We start from the raw sequence: 10,199 nt of genomic DNA, 5'->3' as shown, positions 1-10,199 counted from the left end.
AAGACCACTTTATAAGAATGAATGATTTACACAATCAATTCCCATATATTTAATTAGTCTCTTTTGATCACAAAATTAATTCCAAATTAATTCTTGATCAATACTAATTAAATAATATGATTTCATATTAATATATTAGAACTTATAATATATTAATAAATCATAAATAATCTCTTCTCAAAGTCCATCCTTATAAATTGTTCTGGTGAAATGCAACCTAAATGGACCATGCTACTCTCGGGTCAAGTACATACCAAATATAGTTATGGACTTAGACACCTTATCCAATAGAATCCTCATCCCACAGGCTTCCTAGATTCTTCGTGACTCCCCTCGATTCGAGTATGGATCATGTGCTTTTAGTAGTACGGGCCCAATACTACCTTCTACACCTATCCATACTTTCCTCAAGATTTATCCTGAATCCTCCTAGTCACCTTCTCAATCGGTACTCCAAGTGCTTGCTAACAACGCACAAATCCTGCTACAAAACTCCCTAGGCTCTCCTAGGTTCCTCACCCCTGCCATCAGTTGCTGAAGAACTCCTTCCAATGTCAACTAACTACCTCTCGAATACAATCACATACCACAAAGCTTAGATAATGCTTTTATTAAAAGACTCATCCCTACAACGGTTAGACTCATATGAGAGTTGTGCAGTAGGGCCAAATCAATCACTTTGAGATTCTTTAACCTATGCAGCATGTGACTTAACATACTCATTTAATCGTTAACCCACATCATCAAGAGTCCCATGAACACAAATCCAACAAAATTTGTGCAGTGACACTCCAATCTATAGACCAATCAAAGGGCATCTCGAGCTCACTATCTACCAACGTCTTTGTTGTACTAACATACTTCCTAGGCTCTCCTAGGATTCCCCTCCCCACCCCACCCTACCTTCAGTTGCTGAAAATCCCTACTAATGTCAGTTAACTACTTCATGAATACATTTGCATGAAACAAATCTTAGAGAATCCTTCGACTAAAAGACTCAACCCTACAATGGTTAGACTCATACAAAAGCTGCACCATAGGGCCAAATCAATCACTCTGAGATTATTTAACCTCTGCAGCATGCAACTTAACATATTCATGAAATAATCAGATCATATCAATATGAGTCTCACAAAGCACCAAGCAAGCATCATTTGGGCATCGGAAAGTCTAACCAGTGTACCACCTATTCAGACCATCCTATACAATAGTCTAAAATCCATACTAGCATGCAACTCTAAAAGCTCAAACAACAGGCATACAAAGGCATCTTTCCTAACATGAAAACATGAGCAGATCCTGTGACAACCCGAAATTTTCGTTTGTATAAACTCTACAGTCAAGCACTTCAAATAATAGTCAAATTCATTTCAGTACATTTTTGGCCGGTTTAAAGTCCGTTTGGGTGTTTTTATTTTAAATTCATCAAACGAACAAATAAAAGGAAGTATCTTTTAGGAGTGTTGTGTAACAATTAAACAAATAACACCTTAATTAGGTGTTTACGGCCAAACATGAGGAGTTTGGGCCGTAAACTCCCCTTTGACCATGAACTCATGCATATAGCATGAGTTTACTCTTCATTCCTTCATTCTCCAACTTTCAAACTCAAGAACTCCCAACTTCTCTCTCAAGTATCATAACACTCTCCTTCCAATCTTCCAAAAATGTAAGTTTTTCATCACTTGATTTGTTGTTATAACCTTTCATCTAGTTGTTATACATCATTTCATCCATAAATTCTTCATTTTTACTTAGATCTTCAAGTGTTCTTCAAAACACCAAGAACACACACTAGTGTTTTTGGACCTTAAACACTCTTAGAAGCTTCCTATAAGTAAGTACACTCCTCCTAACTAGTTACTTACTTAGAATACTTGTTAAACCCTTGACAAACATCAAAAACCCTCAAGAACACATGTGTTTACGGTCAAGGGATCTCCTTGAACCGTAAACACCATCAAGTGGTGCAAAAGTGCCACCATCACCTTCTAGGGCTTGAATATTGGACTAGAACCTTGCATGCATGAGCTAAAGACCCCAAACCACGAAATGGTAGGAGTGACCATGAGTTTACGGCCGTAAACTCATGGGTTTACGACCGTAAACTCCAAGGGAGTGGTCCAAGAACCGTAAACTCCAATGAAGGGCCATTTTGAGCCCTAGTCCCTTCCTAAGCCTTTGATACAAACCTAGAACACTTCCTTGACGGGTATAAGACCTTAAAACACACAATGGTACCAATTACCATGAGTTTACGGCCGTAAACTCATGGGGGAAATGACCAAAAACCATAAACTCATGTGTTGTTACCAAATAGGAAGTAAACTCCAATGTGAGGCCATACTCTTTTTAGATACAACCCTTTATTACTCCTAGCACTTGAAACAAAGTGTTTCCATGTATTAGGATGTCTTTACTTGATTAATTAGTTGTTAAATGACTAATTAGATACATTTATGTATCACTACATGTTAAATAAGATCCATGTGTGTGTTCAAGTCCTCACTTGACACCTAGCATCCTATCCGGCACTTCCATCCAAACCACTCACTACAGGTGAGTTCATACCCCTTAATTAACCTTTGAAATGATTTTAAATGATTTTATGGGGGGGATACAAGTTGAAACATTGTAGTTATTACTTTAATCACATGTGATTAATAACTAGAACAAACAGAAAGATTTACTACGACTTTCAAATTGCTATCAAACTTATGGATTTTCAAGCTTTCAAACCTTTTACTAAACTCTTTAAATGCTAAAACTGTTTTCAAACTCTTTTAAACTTTCATTATTTTCAAACTCATATCTACACCCATATATTTATATAAGTAAGACTCGAAGGACTTACGACTGATAGCTCACCTTATTTTCTGTTCCTTGTTTGGTTGTGGACTTAGGGTATTCTGTTATTTGTCCGACTGTCGTTTAATTCTTAGTTATATATCATATATATAAATATATATATATATATATATATGTGTGTGTGTGTGTGTGTTGGATATAATAGCTTTCATTTCAGTTCAGTACCTTTGTGTAACAAAGGCATGCAAACAAACCTCACTATTTAACTATAATAGGTATAGTTAAGGGATTACTACTCTCTACTACTATTACAAAGATACATACAAGAGAACATACTATACACTATACAAGAGAACATACTATACACTATACAAGAGAACATACTATACACTATACAAAGGAACATACTATATACAAGTAAGGAGAAAACATCACTACACTATGAATTACTACACAAACATTTGAATACTATAACAAAATGTGACATACTACTTCTCGATACGACACTTCATCGTGGTATCACTTTGTAACCAGAGTCTCCTGGAGGGAGAGCGGGCATTGTGTGTATAGATCTATACGGGACAGACACTCCCACATCCCGACTGGTAGCTACAGTCCCAGCCGAAAGGCCAAGGGGTGACAGAATGTTACCTCACTATTTATGACCTGGAGGGTCATCCGTTATTCAGCCGTCGATCAGCATGGTTACATACGAGTTCACATTCAAACCTTTAATTAACTAAATAAGAATTAAAGGCAAAAATAGACTTTTTGAGGCGTATTGTTCATTTAATACCACCTGGAGTCTACATGTTACTACTTTAGACTCCCCGAGGTGTACTGTACATTTAGTACTACCTGGAGTCTGTATTTCATTACTTTGTGATTTTGTCACATACTCGTTTAAGTAAACTATATTTTCATATAGATAGTTTCACTGGGGAACCCTTACATTTACGAAAGAACAAACATACAAACAATCGGGTCTTGGTAGAAGACTACTTTTTACTAGAAAATATAGGGTTTTCTAGGGAGCATACTATTTACATACATTTGAAATCAATTACTAAACTACATTGTTACAAACATTTTTATACAAGCAATGACACTAAATACTTATGAACTCACCAGCTTTATGCTGATAAACTCTTTCAAAATAACTTGTATTCTCAGGTCATCAGTAGACAGGTACAGATGAAGCTTTTAAGAAGATGGAGCACATACAAGACTCATCTTTTATTTTGATTATACTTTTGGTGTCTTACAAACTATACAGAACACGCTTGTATTACAATTATTATATTAATGCAATGGATGTTGTTGCTTGTCTTTACTATTATGCATTGTTGTGATACTGTACATGACGTCCTCCACCCCAGAACGGTTCCGCCGTTCCGGTTTTGGGGTGTGACAGATCCTTAGTCCTAATCTAGCATGTAATTCTCATAACATATAACATAACAAACATGTATGGATATTCTGAAAATCACTTACTTTAGCTCGGCTGAATGCACACATCACACCCCTTTCTTCTTTAAAATATTTTTAGAAAATTCAATTTCGTTCAAAAAGATTATCAATTCCTCAGTTTGAGTTCAGACACACCCAGAAGTGTGCCCGAATCCCTCAAACCAAGGCTCTGATACCAACTTGTAACGTCCCAAAAATTCATAGCAAAATTTTCATTTTTAAAACAATAAGTCATTCAAACGAGATGTTCCAAAACCGATCAAAGTGAGTATATTATTTAAACATCAGAGTAAAGATCATAATTTTCCAATGCGGAAAACTCTGGGGGATGTTGTGCAGTCATGCCAGGCCCTTACCTTGCGTACCGGAAGTACCTGAAACCATAAACATAAACTATAAGAATAAAGCTTAGTGAGTTTCCCAAAATATCCCATACCATACATACATAACACTCAAAACATAACTAGTCTATTTCACCCCCCCCCCCCCCTTCGATCTCTTTCAACCAGTATTGGGTATATTTCAACCCCTTCCGCCTCTTTCAACCAGTACTGGATCTATTTCACCCCCTTCGGTCTCTTTCAACCGGTATTGGGTCTATTTAACCTCCTTCGGTCTCTTTCAACCGGTATTGGTTCTATTTCAACCCCTTCGGTCTCTTTCAACTGGTATCGGGTCTATTTCACCCCTAAAGCTAGCATATAATCATAACAGTAAGAGTCACAGAGACAACAAACATATATATATATATATATATATATATATATATATATATATATATATATATATATGCAATACAGGAAATTGTCACAAAGACAATTATTATCCTACCAACATAATCTAGTGGGCCGACATCGGTGCCTCCGACCCACGAGTACAGTAAAGGAACTCACCTCATAGTCAGACGAAATAGCTGCAACCATACGCTGCTCCAAATACCAACTTTACCGATCACCTTTATAATAAACAATGACCAAAACTTAGACATCGGCTCAAAATACCCAAATTAGCCTTAGGTCAAAATCCAGGTCAAAGTCAAAAGTCAAAAGTCAACCCAGCTAGTCGCCATGTTGTGGTCTCCTTAACCACGCCGTGGCCGCAACCCGACAAAACAAGCGGGTCTTGACCAAGTCACCACGTTGTGGTGACCTTAACTACACCATGGTGATGCGTCTGGACAGCTTAAACCATTAAGTCCTTCTTTTCCAACTACAACGACTCCAAGTCTCAGATCTAGAACTTCCCATGGTCTTGATGGATAAAGTTTCCAACTTTATCCATAAAATCCTTTCAAAAGCCAAACTCTCAATCCTAATCACTACTGGTGACTTAATGCGTCAATATTTATTAAGCACTAAATTCTTAGAGTTTCACCTCCAAAGTTTCCAGAAATGATTCACACTCCAAAGTGACCATAAAAATAGTGGCTTTATGGACTTGAATGTCCAAAACATCCCTTTTCCATTTTTGGGCAAAAATAGGGTTTAATGACTAAAATCCCATGCATGACATCAAAACTTGATTATAATCCAGATCCAAGGCACTACTTGCTCATTATGACATGGAGATTCATCAAGTTGCAAACTTTATAAGATCCCATCACTTAAGTCCATCTAATTCATGGAAAAAGGGGAAAACAACAAGAGATCTAGCAACATGGTAAGAAAAGGTTGAGTCTTGGGCACTCACCAAGGTCAAAGCGATAAGCTTCTTGAAGAAATGATGCTTGCCACGAAACCACCTCACCAAAAGCTTCCTTCTCCTTCTAAAATCACCAAAACGCACCAAGCATGAGCTCACAACTTCAATGGAGGCTAGGGTTAGGGTTTCTGAGGTGAAAGGAGGTTTGGAGGTTGAGGATGAACCCTAAAATGGGTTTAGAGAGGTTTAAATACGAAGGGAATCCTAAAATAAACATGGGCTTGGGCCTGATCAACTGCCACGTCGTGGTCACCTACACCACGCCGTGGTGGCCCAAAAGTCACGCGATCAAATTTGACCTCGCCACGTCGTTGTGGTTCCTCCACCACGTCGTGGCCACCGCCAAAAATCACAAATCCGCAAGAGAAATGTATCTCAAGAATTTGGGTGTTACAACTCGAAACACACCAATCGTGAATTTCATCAATCCCTAATCCGAAAATAATATCCAAAAACCTTAAATACACACTTGACTCCCTAACAAGTCATCACCAACCCATTCCTCCTACGAGCATATTGAAGGTCCATCCAAGAATTTCACGTTGCATCCAAATCCCTCATCAGCTCAGATGTACATCCACCTGGAAAAACACTCGAGATATTTACAATGAACTACATGACTTGAGATTTCAGAACTGATACCTGACATTGGTAACCAAGCTCCTAATAGACATCCAGAAAGCAAACGAGGTTCATAATGCAAACATTCAGCAAGAGACTTTTGATGCATAATTAATACTCCCAACAAACTTTTACTATCCACATGATCCAAACCGGCTAGCCACTGAGTCACCCGACTCCCAATCAATGCACTAACACTCGAACATGCCAATAAGACTATTGATCTGATACTTAACAGTCTCAATCACATGAATACCGGGTTTTACTCATATAAATCATATAGTCGCTGGTTCACGATACATCGTGACACCTTCAATCCATGAAAACGATAGGCTCACGGTAATACGCGGATCTTGCCGTCATTCCATCACTAGCCTGAAGACTCACGACCAACACCACAGGGGCCTAAAGATACACAACCATCAACCGACCGGCTTGTAGGAACCCAATCAACATCCCTCTCAATACCAACTGAAACAAAACACGATCCATACGCTTCTATCACGCACAATTACTTTCACAGTATAGGCTGTTGCCAATGCAAACTCCGGAGAAAACATGGTCGTACACAACCAGAGAAGGAGATAGGCCGTTGTACTCTTGTTCCAATTCAGAGGTTAAAAACCAAATAAGAACCATGCCAATAACCCGAGCCAAGTGTTCTCATGCTATCATACTCAGTCCATATACACCCCTCATGACAATATCTAATGAAATTAGTACAATACACACCCTCAAGAGAACCCATATCCAAACCTAGATCAACTTCATTCCTTATTCATCACAACCTTACCCAAAGGGTGAAGTACCACTAGATTAACAAAATGATGAACCTCCAACGTTAACAGAATATCCTCATGAAAAACTGAAACAAGATCCCATGCCTTGATTTAGACTAAACATATCCCATCAATACGTAACTAGCTGGATAAAACTTCCAAATTTATCCAGAAATGCTACTAAAACCCTGGTTGGATCCATCCAAATACCAACCCTGACGGCACGACATGCAAAAATTGGTTGCTATGTAGATCCAAAGTCACGTATGGAAAACTGAACAACACTACCCCAACATATAAACTGCCAATAATCAAGGAGATCTGCCAAACTCGAGTCGAACTTGACGATAGGTTGACGCATCCATTGAAATTCAACTGATACAACTTGAAACTTCCAAAGAATCCCCGCCATTGATGATAAAAAAAGTAACCAATGATCAAGGATGCATTGACAACTAATCCAATGATCCAATACAATACTGAACCAAAACCCAAGTGGAACTAAACATACCCAACTCTAAAGCTGATTTACCGATCAACAACTGCCCAACCGAGACTATAGATAGCAATCTATACAACGAGCTGAAAAATCCCTCAACAAATGATACTCAACCTGAGCGAATCTAGCACCTCTCGATCTATTCATCGGCATCCCGAAAGGAACCACTGGCTACAACGAGCTCCTTGACCAACAACTTCCTGCCGTGAGACAACTCATGCATTCATGAGAACATACATCTGATAACAACTTGCTCTACACCCCCAAATTGACCAAATCCTAAACCAAAGTCTGACATACCCGAACTGCAGATCCATATGAACCATTCTTCTGACACCATCAACTCGAATAGATCGATGGTTCTCCAAGCAGAATACACAGTTCTCCCTCATCTAGGGTTCAGACTACCACCCACTGACATTGCAAACAAACCAAGACTCAAACCAGCTCTAACATCAAGAATCCCTTGCATATGCACATACAATAATTCTGACAGACCAGTCATAGTATCGATTCTCTTTCTAGAAACAAATGGACTACCACACACCTCGTCTACAAATCCCCCAAACATCAATACGACACGAGGATCATTTATAATACAAGAGTCATCATTCTCATAGTCAGGATACATCAAAGATAACAGAAGTTGTCGTCCCCGATTCACTTCCCTGATCACCTGAAACAATCAACTAGCACCTGAACTAACTAATTTCAAAGAAAGCAGAACCTTCTTCTCATCTCAAGGCAACCATACCACAAGAATCATATTGTATATTCCCACACTGCCATACTTGTCACTAAAATCCATAACCATCTACCCCCAGGTTGGGTCTACATCCCAACTCTGAAAATCTCATGTCTGCTCTCTCTTTCCTCCGAACAAGGAAAGCAGGAAAAACATAACTCCCGTCGAAGATAGTGACATCCCAATCCGTCTGCCAATCACTCAGCCTTTGGCTATAATCCTCGAGCAGATCATCACAATCGCTTTCTTCTTTAGTCCTACGAATCCAATGTCACTACCTCGAGCAAGGCCCTCAAGACCTCATAATCAACTAACCCATTTGGGTCTGCACCGTTCAAGCCTAAACTGACATGGCCACTAAGGCCCCAACAATTCACAAAACCCATCCTCAGTCTGAACAACCATAACTAATAAATCGATAAGAATAAAAACACACTGCAGTGAGTCATGGTGCAAAACCATACAATCTACCCTCACTCAGCTCCTTAGAATCCCAAAATTTTTTCTTGATTCGAGAAGAGATCCTGTGCTTTCAGTAGTACGGGCCCAAACTACCTTCCACACCTATCCGTACTCTCTTCAAGAATCATTTAAATCCTCTCAGTAACTACTCATGTCAACTACCGTCTAGTCCAATCATATATAACCGCTCTTAACAAATACACACCGCTAAAGAACATACCAATTCCTCTAAGGCACTTCCTAGGCGGTCCTCGGATTCCCTCCCCACCCTGCCATCAATTCCTGAAGAACCTCTACTAATATCAGCTAACTACTTTATGAATAAAATTACATCCAACAAAACTTCAATAATATTTCGAATAAAAGACCCAACCCTACAATGGTTAGACTCAAACGAGAGTTGCGCAATAGGGCCCAATCAATCATTATAGAATTATTTAACCTTTGTTGCATGTAACTTAACATATTCATTTAATAGTTAGCTCACATCAATATGGGTCCCACACAACACAAAGCAAGCAATATTCGAGCAGTAACTGTAACGTCCGAGTCGCCAGGCATAAAGTTGAGCCATTTTTGTTATTAAAATCAAAGACTAGCCGAGAGTATGTTGGGCGTACACAAGGTACGCACGACATACACCCTTTGCGTGTGCGTTTTGGGATGACCCCTACGTACGCTAGGCATACCTATGCGTACGCAGGGCGTACTTAAGCCAGGGGCAAACCCTAATTTTAAGGGTTTTCACCCATATTTTAACTCATTAAGTGCCTCAAGACCATCAACTTATCAGCCTCCCTTACCACTTAAGCCATATCACAAAACCCTAGCCTACCATAGTGTGTTCTTGAGCTTTGGAAGTAATTTTGTGTTGTTTGTGTGCAATAAAGAAAATGGTGCTTAGTGACCAAGCTTTGGTTGGACTTGAGGTTGTAGATCTAGAATCTTCATCAAATTTGCTAGCTCAAGAAGGTATAAAGTTCTCATCTTGACACCTCTTTGTGTTAGATTGAGATTAGGGTTTGTTTTTGAGCTTATTATGGTCTTCTGAGTCCTCCTTGTGAGTTTGAGCCACTCCAGGAGCTAGGAATGCTAGATCTTAACCTCTATGATG

Source organism: Lactuca virosa, chromosome 9 (genome assembly GCF_052849685.1).
Source record: "Lactuca virosa cultivar CGN04683 chromosome 9, Lactuca_virosa_CGN04683_v6, whole genome shotgun sequence".
Taxonomy (NCBI): Eukaryota; Viridiplantae; Streptophyta; class Magnoliopsida; order Asterales; family Asteraceae; genus Lactuca; species Lactuca virosa.
Note: the sequence above shows the minus strand (reverse complement) of the source record.